Below are 5938 nucleotides of genomic sequence, written 5' to 3'. Positions count from 1 at the left end.
ACATCCCTTCCAAGTGGATGGCAGTGGTAGCTGGGCACCATCTAGTTCTTCTGGTCTCATAGTTGTATAGGTTGCAGATCAGATGGTGTACCAGTCTCTAGGACTGGTTGTTTCCATTAATTTTGGTTTTCTTCTTTCTTCTTGATGAGGAGAGACCCGTTGTTGCATCTACCTTGCCGCTTTTTAAAGTGCACAAATCTTAAGCATACAGTTTAATGAGTTTCAAAAGGCATATACTCCCATATACGTGTTCCAAACCAGACAGAAAACATCGCCAGCAGTTGTAAGATTCTCTTCTGACTCTTCTGCTTCCGCCCCTGTAACCACTGCTCTGATCCCTGTCACCATTGATTAGTTCTGTCTGTTCTAGAATTTTGTGTAAATACACTATCTGCTCTTTAGTATCCTGGTTTTTTTTTTTTTTTTTTTGCTTAACACATTTTTAGGATTCATCTATGCTCTTACATGTATGGGTAGTAGTGTTTTTTCAATTTCTGTGTAGTATTGCAATAATATTTCTGTGTGAGTATATCACAATTTTTTAAAACTTTTGATTATGATTTGGGTGAAATTTTACAAAGCAGATTCACTTTACATCAGTTCATGCACTTTTTTTCTGTGACACTGATCACAATCCCCACAGTGTAACATCTCTCCTCCCACTTCCTTCCTGTGGTCACCCTTTCCCTGTGTCCTTCTTGCCTATGCATTCCTGCCTCCCTACCTTTCTCCCTGTGTAAATGCTGCCCTTCTGATCTCCCATGATTGATTGTTCTAAGAAGTGCATCTCCCTGGTGTAGGTGTTCAGCTCATAGGCCTGTCTATTGTTTGGCTGAGTGCTAAGCCACAGGAATGAGTTCAATTCCAGGCTTGAAGGGTGACTTGGGGCCACAGTCTTAGGGATTCTATCTGTCTCTATCCAACCAATAAACCTGGTCTTTTTTATGTTTTCTTATTTTGTTCCACATTGTTTCTCCCACTCTATAAAGGATCTCCAATTTTGATGTCTTTCCAAGTGCTTGGCATTGGTAGCTGGACACCATCTACTTCTTCTGGTCTCAGGGTCATGTAGGCTGAGATTCTCATGGTCCTTTGGACTACCTTTTCCATGCATCTTTGATTTTCTTCTCTCTTCTTTGCTTCGGATAAAGTTAGACCAATAGCTGCATCTTAGATAGCTGCTCGTGAGCTTTTAAGACCTCAGTCATTATCACCAAAGTTGGATGTAGAACATTGTTTTTGTGCAGTGTATTATGCCAATTGAGTGTGCTGTCCCCTGCAATCATGGTCCCAAGCCCACAGGCCCAGCGATTCATTCTCTCAAGGTACTTAGTTGTGGCTAAGAAGTTAACCTCTTCTTGCCCCCTGATGGCTTTATAGTACATGTGGACATTTTTATAGCACATACAAATACATATGTGGGAATATCATCTGACAAACCTATGTATGATTGTGGCCTGTTTACCTATCCATACCTGATCTTGCCTGTCTACCTGTGTATCAATCCATAGATTAGTGTTTGCTATTACAGATAATGCAGTATTATGTATGCAATAGTATTTACCTTTATTGTTTGTACCTCTTGTGCACAGATCGATGGTTGGATTGATGGGTAGTTAAGAGACAGGTGTTGATTTGGGTGAAGGGAAAGGCAATATGACAAAAGTGTGTGACCGGCATAATATCATTAAGGAAAAGGAAGACATGGAGAGGTGTACCAAGTAGATCACAGTTCATCATTCTGCTGTTTAGTCATTCTGCTGTTGATGACAGTTGGAACAGTCTGAGGCTATTATGAAGAATGCTACTAGGAACATTCTAGTCTGGTACATGTCTCTCTCTCTCTCTCTCTCTCTATATATATATATATCTGTATATACATGTATGTATGTATGTATACATATGTGTCTCTATATCTCTATCTGCCTATCTATCTGTACACACTCATTTCTCTCTGGTTTGCACCCAGCAGTAGAATTGCTGGGTCATAGGGTTTGTGCAAGCTGAACTTGAGATACTGTCAGACAGTTTTCCCAAGTGGTTGCCCAGTATAAACTGCCACCAGCACTTGGATGTGAATGCCAGTTGCTCCACTTTCAGCTTTTGCCCTTTGGTCACTCTCAGCAGTGACTTCTCAGGGTTTCAAGTGTAGAAAACAGCCTCCTTTTTTTTTTTTTTTTTGTGAAACTCCTTCTGAGGACTCTCTGGCTGATGGTGAGTTGGGAGGAGCAGAGGGAGACCAAGCAATGAACCTCCTTATCTCAAAGAGCTCCATGGACTGCCTCCCTGGGCAACTTTGCTCTTGGATTTCTGTTGGGTTCAGCCAATGAGAGGCACCATCAGGAGGTCAGAGGGTGGGAAGAGGAAGAGGAAGAGGCTACAGTGTTTATTTCACTCCCTTCTAGACTGTGATTGGCAATGTAGGTCTCTCTCAAGCAGCCTGTCTTCCACAGCCAAAGTTTTTTCAAGATTCTCTTAGCTGGTCCTCCTCTTGCTCCTTTCAGCCAAGAGAAGAGCTTGGAGCTGCTGTTCATCCCTGGATGGTCTATCATCCATCACTGGGTGGTTCCCTCAACCCTGCAAACACCTCTGAAACATTCCCTTCAGTAGACCCTTGAAATGGGCCATCTGTCTGCCACTGGGGCCCAGATGGATGTGGCGTCCACTGGATTCCCCTGAGACAGAGAGTGGTTCAGGGACTCATGGTCCATTTGGAGGGATTAGATAGGCCTTGGGCAGCTTCTCTTCCTGCCTCTGTATTCCCAGTGAGGATTTCATTCTTATTAGTCTCTTCACCAGAGTGTTTTGGATTCTGTAGCTCTCAGATTTTTGGTTTTCCTACCCACACTAATTCCAGCCAGCACGTTTTGTGACTGGAACGTAGTTTTAGCCAAACTTTAGCTAGGAACTCTCAGATCATCTGTGGGTTCTACCCTCAGTGCTCTGCTGGGCCAGCCACATCAGTCAGTCAAGGAATCAGGGGAACCTGAGCGGCCCATGATATTCGTCTGATTAATTTCTACCTCAGAGGGCAGAGCAGCAAAGAAGAGAAATAGTTACAGTTTGCTTAGGCAGCAAGCAACGCTTGTTACTGAGAGGCTAACAAGCTCTGTACCAAGTGCCCAGGGTGTAGTCACTCTGCCCTAAGGACTCATGGAGGCAGATTTGTTCAATAGAAGGAAAAGTTTCCAAGATTTAATATTATTGGGAAAGAAAATAAGGTTTTGCTGGTATGGAGTGAGCTCCCTGCCTCACCTGAATAACATTACAACTTAGATGGAGGAAGATAGAAACAAGCATCAGGTAGGGGTTGACTCAGGTCAGTCCTGGAAACTGTGACATGGAAAAAGATGCCACTTTTCTATTCAAGCAAGAATCACCCCAAAGGAGTGAACACCTCTTATAAAGGAGATAAGGACTCACCCAAGAGGCAGAACAGCCCAAGTGAATGAGAAATCACCTGAACAAACACATCTGGGGAACTACAGACTCAGACAGGTGTTGAGGGCCACACCGAGTTACCAGCCAATCATAAGGTAGGTGTTGGCAGAAACTGGCCATGATCGAATTTACAGCTCTCAGAACTGTAAAACACTCAAAAAACTAGAGCACCTTGTTTAGTCTCACTTTATAGCTGAGACAATGGAGTTCTAGGAAAGCCAGGAGGCATAGTATAAGGATGAATGAAAGAGTGGGACCTTGGTCTCACTGCTCCGCCTGTACCATGGTGCAGTTTCTCCTGTGGGCCTCAGTTTGCTGATCTGTGAAACGAATTACTTAGGAACACTGACCTTGCGCCAGGCTAATTCCTAAAGAGGGGTGGGAAGCTGTACCACGGTCACCGGTGGATGGAGGCAGACCCACACGGTGTCCCCATACAGTCCAGAGCCTGTCTGATGTCTCTGTCAAGGCTGCCCATGGCAGGCCAGCTGGGGTCCAGGTAGCCACAGAGGAAAGGAGACAGACAGACAGACAGAGCGGAAGGGGAAAGGCCTCCTACTTGCTTGCAAGGCCAGCTCAGCTCCTCTCTCCTCCCCTCTCTGGGGGCACGGAGGAGGCTCTGCCAGCTGGGCGTCGTGGGAAAGAAGCGAAGGCCAGCACCTGTGGGAAAAGCCTTCCCCAGCCACATGTCACAGGCGGCAGGGCAGGCCTTACGGGCCTTATGGGCCTTACGGGCCATGCCAGCTGGCACAGTTGCTAAGGGTTTGGGTGACTTGGGTTTTCCTTCTCCTGTGCCCTAACCTGAGACCTGGTCAGCTTGTTTCTCACCATTCACACCTCTTGTGTCTGTCCCCTGCTCTGGCCCTGTCACCGCTCTGAGCGGCAGCTGCAGCCTCCTCCTGCAGGCCAGCCTCCCACAGTCCCTCCCCCGTTGGATGCTGGGGTTGCCCTCAGCTAGGGGATGTATGCATTCACTCCCTCATTCACATTCATGGCTGTGAGGCCACAGCAGTGAACAAAACACCCCTTCCTCGGCCTTAGTGGGGACTGACGGTGCTCCCGGACACAGGGACTGAGATATTTACACAAATGCTGTTGTTGTTGCTATAGGCTGTTGAGTCGGACCCGACTCATAGCAACCCCTCCTTGGGTTTCCGAGGCAGTGTCACTAAGGAAGTAGATTGCCTAACCTTCCTTCGGAGGAGTGGCTGGTGGTTTGAACCGCCAGCCTTCTGGTTAGCAGTCAAGTGCATTAGGCACTACGCCACCAGAGCTCCTATAATCTGGGGAGGAGGGCAAAATAAGCTGCTCTTGACCAGGGAGAAGAACCCTCACCCATGGCCAACCTGCCACAGGACCTCCATATACATTGGCCCCATTCACCACCATCTTGTGGTTAGCAAGCATGTGCAGAATTTACATTACATTGAGCTCCTTGTTCAGCAGCCCCTGGCTCTGCCCTGAGTGGTCCTTGTTACCACTTGTCTGGATATCTTCAAGGACCTCCTAGCTGGCCTGGCAGCCTCCAGTCTCAGAAGGACACCTGGCTTCAAGCTTGGGCCTGCAACCACCACCTCTGTGCAGCCTTTCCCATCTGGTTCTCTCTCTCTCCCGGGCTTTCTGTCCTGAGACATACTTTGATTTCTACCACTACCAGGCAGCATGGCAGTGTTTATCTGAGTGCTGGCGGCCTACTCTGTGCCTCCCTGAGAGCAGAGTTGGTGTCTTCTGCTTTGTTCTCACCTCAGTGCCTGGCACACAGCTGGGTGTTTGAAGTAAGCATTTGCAGAATTTACATTACATTGAGCTCTTTTGCCAGCAGGGTGTTGCCTTGCACAGTCTGTGGGTTCAAGGCCAGTGGTGTGCAAAATCTGGCCATTCAGCAGCCCCTGGCTCTGCCCTGAGCTCCCTTCTTTCCTGCTTGGTGCCCCCTCCTAAGGAGCTTGTTGTCTCCCTGCCATTGTCATCTTCTTTTTATTATGCTCATCCTTGCCACTGTATACTGAGCATTCATCTTGTGCCTGTGCCTGTGAGGCCCTTCACTGCAGTGGCTGCTTTAGTCCCTACATCCGCCTTCAAGGAACAATCTGGTGGCCACCACGCTCAAGCATGAAGGCTCAACAATAGTGTGTCATGCCACCACTGGTTAGAAACAGAAGTAGGATGGACTGCAAGGGCTGGTGAGTAAAAGGAAGATACTCCAGGAGGTGGTGATTTCTGGGTCCCTCAGTGTCCCCAGGGATGATCATGGGGTAGGTTGGGCCACTCTCTCCTCAAAGTCTGTCTGGGCCAGGGCCATAGTGAGGAGAGCACTCTCCCCAGGATCTATCTGGGCTGGGACCGTGGTAAAGAGAACACGTCCTCAGGGTTTGTCTGCACTGAGTCCATGGTGAGAACCCTCTCCCCAGGGTCTGTCTGCGCTGGGACCATGGTAAAGAGAACACTTCCTCAGGGTTTGTCTGCATTGAGTCCATGGTGAGAACACTCGCCCCAGGGT

Source organism: Orycteropus afer, unplaced genomic scaffold (assembly GCF_000298275.1).
Source record: "Orycteropus afer afer isolate SDZICR_OR568_19922 unplaced genomic scaffold, OryAfe1.0 scaffold00082, whole genome shotgun sequence".
NCBI classification, from domain to species: domain Eukaryota; kingdom Metazoa; phylum Chordata; class Mammalia; order Tubulidentata; family Orycteropodidae; genus Orycteropus; species Orycteropus afer.
This window is presented reverse-complemented; position numbering follows the sequence as displayed.